The sequence below is a fragment of the Coregonus lavaretus genome (genome assembly GCF_964263955.1).
Source record: "Coregonus lavaretus genome assembly, contig: HAP1_SCAFFOLD_102, whole genome shotgun sequence".
NCBI classification, from domain to species: domain Eukaryota; kingdom Metazoa; phylum Chordata; class Actinopteri; order Salmoniformes; family Salmonidae; genus Coregonus; species Coregonus lavaretus.
Window position 1 is genome coordinate 946,401 of NW_028159396.1, and position 15,009 is coordinate 961,409.

At 42.1% G+C, this 15,009-nt stretch overlaps 1 protein-coding gene across 1 annotated transcript in view; it reads right to left on the reverse strand.

Annotated features, from left to right (window-relative positions):
• Nucleotides 1–15,009, reverse strand: part of LOC311122910 (uncharacterized protein) — a gene marked incomplete at its 3' end in the record, with an annotated part of 141,216 nt that overhangs the window by 76,971 nt on the left and 49,236 nt on the right. The gene's annotated exons all lie outside the window — the stretch shown is intronic.

A 15,009-nucleotide genomic window follows, 5' to 3' on the forward strand; every position in this document is an offset into this window, starting at 1 on the left:
TAATGTGTTATATTCTCCTACATTAATTTCACATTTCCACAAACTTCAAAGTTGTTCCTTTCAAATTGTATCAAGAATATGCATATCCTTGCTTCAGGTCCTGAGCTACAGGCAGTTAGATTTGGGTATGTCATTTTAAGTGAAAATTGAAAAAAAAGGGTCCGATCCTTAAGAGCTTAACATAATGAACCTTTGGTTTTCACATGTAAGAACGTTTTCTAAACCTCCTCACCTTAGTTACATAGTCTTGGTTGTAGTACCTTTCACCTTTCTAAATCCACCCTTGCAGTGGGATCAAGATAATCCAGATTTTCAGCGTTAAAACTATCATAATCACTATCTTTCAGTTTTTAAAAATGCAAAAAACAACATTTAAATCCTGATTAAAGGTGAGATTTGGGATCGGAATCGAATTCTTCTGTTTTGAAAAGCCCAATTCTAACATTTTGTTATATCCGATAAGCGAAATCCAGATAGATAACTTTTGAAAAACTGGCCCCATATCAACCAAATGTATACACTTCCCCTCTGTCACAGGTGCAGCTCATCACCTGTGATGAGGGAGGAGAGAGAGAACAAAGAGAGAACACCATCGCATTACTCTGTCAATACACCAGATAATGACATCGCATAACTCTCAGTCATATACCAGATAATGACATCGCATAACTCTCAGTCAATACACCAGATAATGACATCGCATAACTCTGTCATACACCAGATAATGACATCGCATAACTCTCAGTCATACACCAGATAATGACATCGCATAACTCTCAGTCATACACCAGATAATGACATCGCATAACTCTCAGCCATACACCAGATAATGACATCGCATAACTCTCAGTCATACACCAGATAATGACATTGCATAACTCTCAGCCAATACACCAGATAATGACATCGCATAACTCTCAGCCAATACACCAGATAATGACATCGCATAACTCTCAGTCATACACCAGATAATGACATCGCATAACTCTCAGCCATACACCAGATAATGACATCGCATAACTCTCAGTCAATACACCAGATAATGACATCGCATAACTCTCAGTCAATACACCAGATAATGACATCGCATAACTCTCAGTCAATACACCAGATAATGACATCGCATAACTCTCAGTCAATACACCAGATAATGACATCGCATAACTCTCAGCCATACACCAGATAATGACATTTTGTCCTGCTAGTCCTTGTTACAGGTAACAATCCTCCATTACAGGAAGTGCCTACATTATTACACATACTATTAGTCAACTGTGGGAATGAAATAAGACATGCAACATACTTTTGTATATATAGTGTATGCAAGATTACCCCTTCAAATAGGGGATTCAGCTATTTCAGCCACACCCGTTGCTGACAGGTGTATTAAATCAAGCACATAGCACATTCAACCTCCATAGACAAACATTGGCAGTAGAAATGGCCTTACTGAAGAGCTCAGTGACTTTCAACTTTGCACCGTCATAGGATGCCACCTTTCCAACAAATCAGTTCATCTAATTTCTGCCCTGCTAGAGCTGCCCCGGTCAACTGTAAGTGTTGTTATTGTGAAGTGGAAACGTCTAGGAGCAACAACGGCTCAGCGGTAGACCACACAAGCTCACAGAACGGGACAGCCGAGTGCTGAAGCGCGTGACGCGTAAAAATGGTGTGTCTCGGTTGCAACCATGCGCAATGCCAAGCGTCGGCTGGAGTGGTGTAAAGCTCACTGCCATTGGACTCTGGAGCAGTGGAAACTCGTTCTCTGGAGTGATAAATCATGCTTCACCATCTGGCAGTCCAACGGACAAATCTGGGTTTGACGGATGCCAGGAGAACGCTACCTGCCCGAATGCATAGTGCCAACTGTAAAGTTTGGTGGAGGAGGAATAATGGTCTGTGGCTGTTTTTCATGGTTCGGCTAGGCCCCTTAGTTCCAGTGAAGGGAAATCTTAATGCTACAGCATACAATTACATTCTTGACGATTCTGTGCTTCCAACTTTGTGGCAACAGTTTGGGGAAGGCCCTTTCCTCTTTCAACATGACAATGCCCCCGTGCACAAAGCGAGGTCCATCCAGAAATTGTTTTTCGAGATCGGTGTGAAAGAACTTGACTGGCCTACACAGAGCCCTGACCTCAACCCCATCGAACATCTTTGGGATGAATTGGAACGCTGACTGCGAGCCAGGCCTAATCGCCCAACATCAATGCCCGACCTCACTAATGCTCGTGGCTGAATGGAAGCAAGTCACTGCAGCAAGTTTCCAACATCTAGTGGAAAGCCTTCCCAGAAGAGTGGAGGCTGTTATAGCAGCAAAGGGGGGACCAACTCCATATTAACGCCCATGATTTTGGAATGAGATTTTTGACGAGCAGGTGTCGATGAGCCATGTAGTGTTTATGTGTTTAAAAGTAGTCAAAACTTGTTGGATACATTAATGTGGATCCATGATTACGGATAGTCCTGAATTAATAGTGAATGAGTAAGAAAGTTAAACACACAAATGTCAAAGTCCCCCCCCCCAAAATGCTAACCTCCCCTGTTATTGTAATGGTGAGAGGTTAGCATGTCTTGGCGGTATGATATAAAATGCTAACCTCCCCTGTTATTGTAATGGTGAGAGGTTAGCATGTCTTGGCGTTATGATATAAAATGCTAACCTCCCCTGTTATTGTAATGGTGAGAGGTTAGCATGTCTTGGCGGTATGACATAAAATGCTAACCTCCCCTGTTATTGTAATGGTGAGAGGTTAGCATGTCTTGGCGGTATGATATAAAATGCTAACCTCCCCTGTTATTGTAATGGTGAGAGGTTAGCATGTCTTGGCGGTATGATATAAAATGCTCACCTCCCCTGTTATTGTAATGGTGAGAGGTTAGCATGTCTTGGCGGTATGACATTTGTGCGTCTGTAACTTTCAGATGTACTCGTGGATACCATTTTTTGGTCTCTACGTGCGGTTTGAGGGAAGTTGCTAACTAGCGCTAGCGCAGTGCGTTAACGCTAGTTAGCATTGGCTCACAAAACTACCTCTAACTTGCTGCATACTGGACACAGAGTCATAGAAATGGTATCAACCAGTTCACCTGACTCTGGGGGAAGTAGATAAAGGGCCTCATTGCCAAAATCCCAAAGTATCCATTGAATGACCGGTACACGCCCACAACATTCTGTTGTTGGGGTACTCACACCATTCCAACACCTTTTAACATACTTAATTACCATTTTTTTGAAAAACTATTTAACTCATATTGCAATTAATTATAGGTCATATTTCATAAAAATCTGGAAACGCCATATACTTACTCACTACATATTCATACAAATTTATTTTTGAGTACACTTTGTATAATTTGATTTCATGTGGCATAAACAAAAACACATCCTCAGTCAAAAATATGAGTCAATTGTGGGAGAACTGTGTGTGTTTTCTGATGAATTTTAAGTCCATGTGATGTACTATATCTCTTTCCACACTGAGAGCAGTGGTAAGGCTTCTCCCCTGTGTGTGTTACCTCATGGACTTTCAGGTGCCCTAACTGCATAAATATCTTTCCACACTGGAAGCATTGATAACTTTTCTCTCCGATGTGGATTCTTTCATGCTCTTTAAGTTGCTGAAACCACGTAAATTTAATTCCACAGTTGGAGCAGTGGAAAGGCTTCTCCATTGTGTGTCTTTGCTCATGTTCTTTCAGGTTCCATACATTTTTAAAACTTTTTTCACAATGAGAACAGTGGAAAGGTTTTTCTACAGTGTGTGTCCCCTCATGTTTTTTTCAGGGACCCTAATGAGAAAAAAATATTTTCACACTGGGAGCAGTGGTAAGGCTTCTCTCCCGTGTGTGTCCTCTCATGTGATTTCAGGTCCCCCCGTTGGGTAAAACTTCTTTCGCACTGGGAGCAGTGGTAAGGCTTAGAGTGTATTCTTTCATATTTTTTCAGATATTCTGATGAGGTAAAATTCTTTCCACACTGAGTGCATTGGTAGGGTCTCTCCTTTGTGTGTGTCCTCTCATGTCGTTTCAGGTTCGCGAAACTCTTTCCACACTGAGAGCAGTGGCGTCGTCTTGCTGGTTTGGACTTCTCTGGGTCTGGTTCCCCTGAAGCACTCTTCAAGCTGTCACAGTGAGAGTCTGGTCTCTCCCCTGCTAAAGACAAATAGAGTGTTTAGTTAAATAGAGAGATGGGAATGAAACCTCCACATGATAAAACTGTCTATGAGGTTTAATCTAGACTAGATCCCTCAATAAAAGATCAGAGTGTATCCATCACAGAGTGGCTGTAGTGCTTTGGAGGCTAATAAAAACACTATTAAACTTAGTGTTGTTATGCATTTATTAGACCTAATGGATAAATAGACTAGTCAGTATAGGATACATTTATTAGACCTAATGGATAAATAGACTAGTCAGTATAGGATACATTTATTAGACCTAATGGATAAATAGACTAGTCAGTATAGGATACATTTATTAGACCTAATGGATAAATAGACTAGTCAGTATAGGATACATGTATTAGACCTAATGGATAAATAGACTAGTCAGTATAGGATACATTTATTAGACCTAATGGATAAATAGACTAGTCAGTATAGGATACATGTATTAGACCTAATGGATAAATAGACTAGTCAGTATAGGATACATTTATTAGACCTAATGGATAAATAGACTAGTCAGTATAGGATACATGTATTAGACCTAATGGATAAATAGACTAGTCAGTATAGGATACATTTATTAGACCTAATGGATAAATAGACTAGTCAGTATAGGATACATTTATTAGACCTAATGGATAAATAGACTAGTATAGGATACATTTATTAGACCTAATGGATAAATAGACTAGTCAGTATAGGATACATTTATTAGACCTAATGGATAAATAGACTAGTCAGTATAGGATACATGTATTAGACCTAATGGATAAATAGACTAGTGACGCTATTAATGACCATTCTAAATGGTCTATGAAAATCAATATAAATCAGAATTAAACAACAGTTGGACTGATCCTACAGCCTTCTTAGACTCAATAACCCTGAAGCAACTATCAGCAGACAAACAATTACCATAAAAAATAGAGAACCGCCCCCCCAAAAAAAATTCACCCAAAATAAATATTAGACACTTTTAAAACATTCACGTGGAGAAAAGCACCAGGTCTGGACTGAATATTATGGTCTGGACTGAATATTATGGTCTGGACTGAATATTATTTAACATTCTGGGACAAAGTAGCACTCCTATTAACTCAAATTACAACACACATGCAACTCAATTCAGTGCTTCCAAGTTCCAGGTATCAAACCGTTATTTCAGTTTGAATAAAACCAGGGAAATCTGGACCGTCCCCTGCAGATTACAGACCCATACATTTAATAAATTGCGACAATAGAATAATAACAAAGCTAATCTGCAACAGAATGGAGGAAGTCTTACCGGACTTGATATATATTTTAATCAAACAGGGTTGATAAAAAAATTGACACAAACAAGAACATGTTTCAGTTTAATACAATAACAAGATGTACATTTATCAATAATGGCAGTTGATGCCGAAAAGGCATTTGACCGTCTTGAATGGCCTTTTCTATTCAAACCTGTGTGCATACATTTTTACGTATGGGTGGCCCCGGGGATCGAACCCACTACCCTGGCGTTACAAGCACCATGCTCTACCAATTGAGCTACAGAGGACCGCTTGCAGAAAGAATTAGAAATGACCCGAAATGTAACCGGTATCAGTATTGGTAATCATGAATATAAACTAGACTTATTTGCAGACGTTATACCTGATACACCTGACCAGTATTGAAAACTCAATGCTTGACAACGCCCCCGTGCACAAAGCAAGGTCCATCCAGAAATTGTTTTTCGAGATCGGTGTGGAAGAACTTGACTGGCCTACACAGAGCCCTGACCTCAACCCCATCGAACACCTTTGGGATGAGTTGGAATGCTGACTGCGAGCCATGTCTAATCGCCCAACATCAATGCCCGACCTCACTAATGCTCGTGGCTGAATGGAAGCCCACCTTGTTAAAAATATTTTCTGAATACTCTAAAATCTCAGGATATAAAATAAATGTGGAAAAAACTTAAATAGGAAAAATCCTTTAAGTGGACCACAAAAAACATTACACTGAACTAAAATATAAACGCAACATGTAAAGTGTTGGTCCCATGTTTCATGAGCTGAAATAAAATATCCCAGAAACGTTCAATTCGAGGTCCATACAGAAATGTTTTTTCAAGATCGGTGTGGAAGAACTTGACTGGCCTGCACAGAGCACTGACCTCAACCCCATCAAACACCTTTGGGATGATTTGGAACGCCGACTGCGAGCCATGTCTAATCGCCCAACATCAATGCCCGACCTCACTAATGCTCGTGGCTGAATGGAAGCCCACCTTGTTAAAAATATTTTCTGAATACTCTAAAATCTCAGGATATAAAATAAATGTGGAAAAAACTTAAATAGGAAAAATCCTTTAAGTGGACCACAAAAAATATTACACTGAACTAAAATATAAACGCAACATGTAAAGTGTTGGTCCCATGTTTCATGAGCTGAAATAAAAGATCCCAGAAACGTTCAATTCGAGGTCCATACAGAAATGTTTTTTCAAGATCGGTGTGGAAGAACTTGACTGGCCTGCACAGAGCACTGACCTCAACCCCATCAAACACCTTTGGGATGATTTGGAACGCCGACTGCGAGCCAGGCCTAAATGCCCAACATCAGTGCCCGACCTCACTAATGCCCGTGGCTGAATGGAAGCAAGTCCCCGCAGCAATGTTCCAACATCTAGTGGAAAGCCTTCCCAGAAGAGTGGAGGCTGTTATAGCAGCAAAGGGGGGACCAACTCCATATTAACGCCCATGATTTCGGAATGAGATGTTCGACGAGCAGGTCTTTTTGGTCATGTAGTGTACAGTGCATTCGGAAAGTATACAGACCTCTTGAATTTTCCCACGTTGTTACATTACAGCCTTATTCTAAAATGGATGATTATAATTGTTTTGTATTTTACCCCCCTTTTCTCACCAATTTCATGATATCCAATTGCGATTCAATTACAATCTTGTTTAATCGCTGCAACTCCCCAACGGGCTCGGGAGAAGCGAAGGTTGAGTCATGCGTCCTCCGAAACATGACCCGCCCGCACCAATGTGCCGGAGGAAACACTGCTCAACTGATGACCGAAGTCAGCCTGCGGGCGCCCGGCCCGCCACAAGGAGTCGCTAGAGCGCGATGAGCCAAGTAAAGCCCCACCGGCCAAACCCTCCCCTAACCCGGACGACGATGGGCCAATTGTGCGCTGCCCTATGGGACTCTCAGTCACGGCTGGTTGTGACACAGCCTGGGATCGAACCCAGGTCTGTAGTGACGCCTCAAGCACTGCCTTAGACCGCTGCGCCACTCGGGAGGCAAAACGTTTTTTTCCCCCCCCCTCATCAATCTACACACAATACCCCATAATGACAAAGCAAAAACAGGTTTAGAAATGTTTGCAAATGTACTAAAAATATTAAACAGAAATATCACATTTACATAAGTATTCAGACCCTTTACTCAGTGCTTTGTTGAAGCACCTTTGGCAGCAACTACATCCTTGAGTCTTCTTGGGTATGATGCTACAAACTTGGCATACCTGTTTTTGGGGAGTTTCTCCCATTCTTCTCTGCAGATCCTCTCAAGCTCTGTCAGGTTGGATGGGGAGCGTCACTGCACAGCTATTTTCAGGTCTCTCCAGAGATGTTCGATCGGATTCAAGTCCGGGTTCTGGCTGGGCCACTCAAGGACATTCAGAGACTTGTCCCGAAGCCACTCCTGCGTTGTCTTCGCTGTGTGCTTTGGGTTGTTGACCTGTTGGAAGGTGAACCTTCGCTCCAGTCTCAGATCCTGAGCACTCTGGAGCAGGTTTTCATTAAGGAGCTCTCTGTACTTTGCTCTGTTAATCTTTCCCTCGATCCTGACTAGTCTCCCAGTCCCTGCAAATGAAAAACATCCCCACAGCATGATGCTGCCACCACCATGCTTCACCATAGGGATGGTGCCAGGTTTCCTTCAGACGTGACGTGATATTTTTAGGCTGTCCTGGCGTGAAATCGCCCGAGGGAGGGAACTTGATTCGATTAGTCCTCAACTCTTATTTAGGATAAAGTGGAGTGGGCCTACCCCTAGGAGGTTAGCGCTGAAGGATTTGTTGCCATAGAAACTTACCTGGCTAAGAGCTAAGCCACCTTCAAAGGTTATCCTTAGTTGAATTCAGAATTGACCAAAGTAAGCTCTCTATAACTCCTCTATCCTGCTACAATTGTCCTTCTACTTTTTCATTTTAAAAAGCACAAAAACGTATGCACTCACTACTGTAAGTCTCTTTGGAAAAGAGCGTCTGCTAAATGACTCACTACTGTAAGTCTCTCTGGAAAAGAGTGTCTGCTAAATGACTCACTACTGTAAGTCTCTTTGGAAAAGAGTGTCTGCTAAATGACTCACTACTGTAAGTCTCTCTGGATAAGAGTGTCTGCTAAATGACTCACTACTGTAAGTCTCTTTGGATAAGAGCGTTCTGCTGAATGACTCACTACTGTAAGTCTCTTTGGATAAGAGCGTTCTGCTAAATGACTCACTACTGTAAGTCTCTTTGGATAAGAGCGTTCTGCTAAATGACTCACTACTGTAAGTCTCTCTGGATAAGAGCGTCTGCTAAATGACTCACTACTGTAAGTCTCTCTGGATAAGAGCGTCTGCTAAATGACTCACTACTGTAAGTCTCTCTGGAAAAGAGCGTCTGCTAAATGACTCAAATGTAAACAGGCCTACCCCTGGGTTACGACAGTTGAACTTAGCTCATTGGGCATTTACAATTCTCCTAGAATCAATGGCTAGGACTGTTGGCTATAGAATTCAGTTAAACAAAACATGCATGTACCAATCTCAGATTGCCCCTTTAAGAACTCATACAGTACTGAACAACATATTCAAGTGTAGAACTTCGGCAGAATGCCCCTTAAAAAAACAAACACACGTTGCCCCTTTAAAACCACACATTAGTTCAACAACTGCATAGTTTGTGCCCCTGTTTTTAAGACAATACTCACTGGTGTTAATCTGATCTCCAGTCTCCTCTTTCTCCTCTTCCTCTTTTATTGAGATAGCCTCCTCTTCCTCATCCACTTCAAAAGGTTCTTTCTCTTCTTTCACTAAATGATCTTCTTCTTTCACTGTAACATCCTCCTCTTCCTCCTTTTTCATTCTGAAAGTTTCTACCTCCTCCTCTTCCACTGTGACAGCCTCTATCCCCTCTTCCTCTTTCACTCCAAAATGTTCTTTCTCTTCTTTCACTGTAACATCCTCCTCTTCTTCTTTCAATGTGATAGCCTCCTCTTCCTCCTTTCTCATTCTGAAATCTTCTTCCTCTAGTTTCACTATAATATCCTCCTCTTCTTCTTTTACGATAATGTTCAGTCCTAGAGCTGCTTTCTCTGTCCAGCAGACTAGTGATGGGTCATGCGCACAAGCATCGGCTCTGAGAGCCGGCTCTTTGTAGTGAATCAGAAGAGCCGGCTCGCATCGAGTGAGAGCCGGCTCCCAGTTTTTTGCCCATTCGCTGCTTAGGTTTCACTTTCACAGAGGTCTGTTATGATTGGCCAGCATGGCGACCAGCATGCGGCATTCACGTGAGAATTAAGGATGTGTAAACAGAGAGGGGGCGGGGCAGACACACCACTTGACTCCACTGCAAGTGAAGAGAGAGACAGAGCGGACTGAGGAGCGTGTGTGCGTCTTGCATTGTCGTGTCGTTTAACTATGAGTGACACTAGAAAGCGAAGCAGCATCTGGCTGCAGTTTAAAGATATTGGGAACAAGAAAGCAGAGTGCCTTCACTGCAAAACGAAGGTCACTATAAGAGCAGGTTCCACCACAAACCTGCATAGACATACAAGAACTGTCCATCCTACAGTGCAGTTAGAGGAGAGAGGGCAAGCCAGCTCACCATCTACTGATCCTGGTGTGTCTCATACCAGAACAACAGCTGCTGTAACGTCTACTGCCATCCCCATGCGTGCAAGTATAACCTCTCCTACTGCAACTCAAAGCAAAATAAGTCAGTTTTTACCTAAACTGATGACCCCAGCCAAACAGCACAGTATTGATGATGAGTTGGCTAAAATGGTAGCTTCTGATTTTCAACCCTTTTCCATTGTGGAGGACAAAGGAATGAAAAACTTTGTCAAAGCCCTAAATCCCACATACACTCTACCCAGTAGAAAAACACTTTCCCAAACAATGATCCCAAAACTATATGACACAGAACGTGCATTATGGCAAGAAAGGGTGACAAAAGCTCCATCAGTTTGCCTGACAACTGACTGCTGGACCTCCAGAACAACCTGCTCTTTCATGTCTGTCACTTGCCACTTTATTGAAGATTACAAGATGACATCTTGCCTTCTGGACTGCTTCGAGTTCACCGACAGACACACTGCAGAAAACTTGGCAGTGGAGCTACTAAGAGTTGGTGAAAGAGGTCTGCGCCGTCCTGCAACCATTCCAGGAGGTGACTGTGGAGATAAGTGCAGACAGGTACCTAGAACCATTGAAGCATTGTTTTCTCTACTACTATTCAGTCACTATTATACATTGCAAACACAACACATACAGTATAATGCATCACGTATAATATGCCACATACTTTTAAAAAACTAAATTCTAAAAGTTGCTGTTTTCTCTCCTTCAGCTATGTCACAGCCTCGAAAATGCTCCTGCTTTGCAAAGGTCTGCAGCTGGTGACAGCCGAGAACCAATGGACAGTAACTGTGCAGAAAGTGAAGGAATTAGTTGCAGCTCTTTGTTCAGCCATGGACCGCAAATTTCTGCGGATGGAGTACAACACTGTCCTTTCAGAAACTACCTTATTGGATCCAAGGTTTAAAAAACTTGCCTTCAGTGATCGTAGAGCTGTTGATGAAGCTCTTCAGAGGATTAGTGCAGCAGCAGCAGCAAAATGCACCCCCAGCAGCCAGCCAGCTCCACCATTACAGGGCCAAGTGGAGGAGGAGCAGCAAACCTCTGCTGTTTGGAGGCTTTTTGATGACAGAGCTACAGGAGATGCTTCAAGGAGAAATCCGACAGCTGATGCTATAATGGAGGTGAGGAGCTACCTTGAGGAGCCCCTCATCCAGAGAGCAGAAGACCCACTGAGCTGGTGGCAGGCCAAGGCCTCAGTCTTTCCACTCCTGGTGAAGGTGATGGAGGGGAGACTATGTATTGTTGCCACATCAGTTCCTTCTGAGAGAATCTTCTCCAAAACAGGGCAGATACTCACGGAGAGGCGAAATCGTATCAGCCCATCCAAGCTGAGGCATCTGATCTTCCTGAATGCCAACCTGCCCTGAGGACTAATGCTGTTTGCTGGAGTTTGGTTCTGGTTTTGATTCTGTTCTGTGGATTTGTTTGAAGTTTATTGTTAATTTGTGCAATAAAAAAGTTTAATTGAAATAAACAAATGTAAGAGTGGTTTTGTCACAGAATAAATGCACAGAATTAGGCATTATAAGGTCTCTCATAAAAACACTGAAAGCAAAAGGGTTTTCAACACATAAACCATGATTTTTTTTCAAAGTTAAGGTAAAATATAGGCTACAAAAGATCCTAAATAAAGAGCCGTTCGGGAGTCGAAAGAGCCGGCTCTTCTTTGGGAGCCGAGTCAAAAGAGCCGGCTCTCAGAAAAGAGCCGAACTTCCCATCACCACAGCAGACCTCCTCTTCTTCTTCTTCTTTAGCTGGGGGGCTGTAGTTTAGTGAGCTCATGGTCGGGGATGTTAGCTAGTTAGCATTAGCGACTAGCCTAGTGCTAAACTCAGTATCAATTTAACCCATTTGCTAATTGAAGTTAACAAACAAATTACATGTAAGTTAAGAAGTATATAAGTAAACAGAATTGTGTTTAAAACACTGAGATTCATATAAACAAAAATGGTCTAAAGAGCTTCAATGTTTAGGTTTTATGTTTGCTAGTAAGCTACCGAGGTGGTTGAATCAGCAGCCATGTTGTTGAAGAAGCACCACGTCCCGTCCACTAGAATAGACGTCACCAAGAGGCATCACCCGAAAGACACATCGCCATCTGCTGACTGGAGTGGGTAACGCTATTTAATAAAATAAACAATCCTGGCAAACAATGTCACCAGAAATAATTGCAAAATAACCAGACATGTTTTATCTTACTTCTAAGTTCCTCAACACATATGTAGAAGCTGAATATGTATATTGTGAATTAATCATCTTATGAATAAACCCTGTTAAAGATCATCAAGGACAACAACCACCCGAGCCACTGCCTGTTCACCCCGCTATCACCCAGAAGGCGAGGTCAGTACAGGTGCATCAAAGCTGGGACCGAGAGAATGAAAAACAGCTTCTATCTCAAGGCCATCAGACCGTTAAATAGCCATCACTAGCACAATAGAGGCTGCTGCCTATAGACATAGACTATAAATCACTGGCCACTTTAATAAAAACACTAGTCACTTTAAATAATGTTTACATATCTTGCATTGCTCATCTCATATGTATATACTGTATTCTAAACTATTCTACTGTAAAATGTAGTGGCCTTTTATAAACGCATTTCATGCAATTCTACGTCCTTTTACATGACTGAAGACTTTGGCACAATGTTTTTTAATGCTGCGTTCACAACAACTGGGAACTCGGAATTCGGAACTGGAAAATCTCCTACTTCCGACTTCAGAGCATTCAAGAAAACTGGGAACTCTGACAAAAACGAGCACCAACTAGGTAAATTCATTTTCAACGGTTATCCAACTCGGAATTCCAATTCTGGAACTCAGCCTCTTTGTAGAACTCCGACTTTCCAACGTGAAGATCACTGACATAATGATTCGACCTCGTTTTTTTCCTGAGTTCCCAGTTGTCTTGAAAGCACCATAATACCAAACGATCAAAATGGCGGGTTACATTGACAAACGGAGAATCTGAGATCAATAAAAACGACCTTGTCTTGAATCCATCAATAGCCTAGGCATGGGTGTGTGGAGACACATATTGTAGGCTACAATATGAGGAGGAAATTATAGGCCTAAAAAATCATATCCAGTTTCACTGACTCACCCAATGATGCGCAACTCACTAGCTGGTGATGGCCGATGCGCTCGTTCCAAACGCCTCTCTTGTTTTACTTTGTAAAAACAATATTTGGAAGTTGATCAAATATTTTGGTAGCCTACAGCAGACAGATTAGAGTCTTCTCTTTTCAGCAGGAGCCATTTGCTTTCCAACCTGTGTTTTTCCGCGATTGTATTTGAAATATTGCTAAAGTCCTGTTTTGTCTGCATGCTGTTTGCTCATTGACAGATTTTGCCGCGCGTTCCCGACTGTAGACTGTGCCTTGTTATTGAGCTACACTCAACTGCTAGGCTATTCTTTTAAAAATAAGCTACTGATCCTCTGCGACAAAATTATAGGCTTTCTCATAGGCTATTCTGAATAGACAGCAGTAACTTTAACTTTTTTTCCCCACATTTATTTAAATGTATCAGCGGTGCTGCAGCTCCTCCAGAGCCCTTTGCGCGGCTATGATTCTATATGGAAATCAAGTATGAAGCGCAACGCTGGAGAGACGTCCATCAGAGCAGAGAGAGGCAGTGAGAGCAACGCTGGAGAGACGTCTATCAGAGCAGAGAGAGGCAGTGAGAGCAACGCTGGAGAGACGTCCATCAGAGCAGAGAGAGGCAGTGAGAGCAACGCTGGAGAGACGTCTATCAGAGCAGAGAGAGGCAGTGAGAGCAACGCTGGAGAGACGTCTATCAGAGCAGAGAGAGGCAGTGAGAGCAACGCTGGAGAGACGTCCATCAGAGCAGAGAGAGGCAGTGAGAGCAACGCTGGAGAGACGTCCATCAGAGCAGAGAGAGGCAGTGAGAGCAACGCTGGAGAGACGTCCATCAGAGCAGAGAGAGGCAGTGAGAGCAACGCCGGAGAGACGTCTATCAGAGCAGAGAGAGGCAGTGAGAGCAACGCCGGAGAGACGTCTATCAGAGCAGAGAGAGGCAGTGAGAGCAACGCCGGAGAGACGTCTATCAGAGCAGAGAGAGGCAGTGAGAGCGCTTTTCATACAGTCACCGCCAGGCGTTGTTCTCAAACATAGGTTACGATGTTGCGCAAACGATAAACCAGGGCCGGCCCAACCCGAATCAATTCTTAGAATATCAGGCCAGGGCTGCAAATCTGCTTTTTCACATTACGTTTTTTTTTGGAGGGGGCAGGATCATTGACGAAGAGGCAAATCGAATGAATTTTGATAGCTTTTATTAGAATTTTTTACATTGCAAAAATGTAAAGTGAATTTTTTTTTTCATGCTGCGAGAACTACTGGATGATGGGAAATTATAATACACAAACACTAACACACATATAAACACACTCACTTTGTTTGTACTCATGTTATAGCCAACTCTTGACTTTTGAATGAATAATTTTTTATAAATTATTTGTATCTAATTGTCATTATCTTTAACTGGTTAAATGTTTGTAGTTTGCATGTTTCAGTAATGATTAACATGGTTAGTCGTAAATCTTGGTATATTTTTCATTTTTATACATATTCTGTATTTCCACTGAAGAAAGCAATAATTAGTACTAACTTGGGGGGATGAAGACAAATCCAATTATTATATTTTCGTTTCGTTTTTTAATTTCTTATTACCCTGAATAAAAATATAAATGCAACATGTAAAGTGTTGTCATGTTTCATGAGCTGACTTAAAAGATCCTAGAAATATTCCATTCACACAAAAAGCTTATTTCTCTAAAATGATGAGAAGTGTGGCATATCATGATGATGATTAAACAGCATGATCATTACACAGGTGCACCTTGTACTGGGGACAATAAAAGGCCACTCTAAAATGTGCAGTTTTGTCACACAACACAATGCCACAGATGTCTCAAGTTTTGAGGGAGC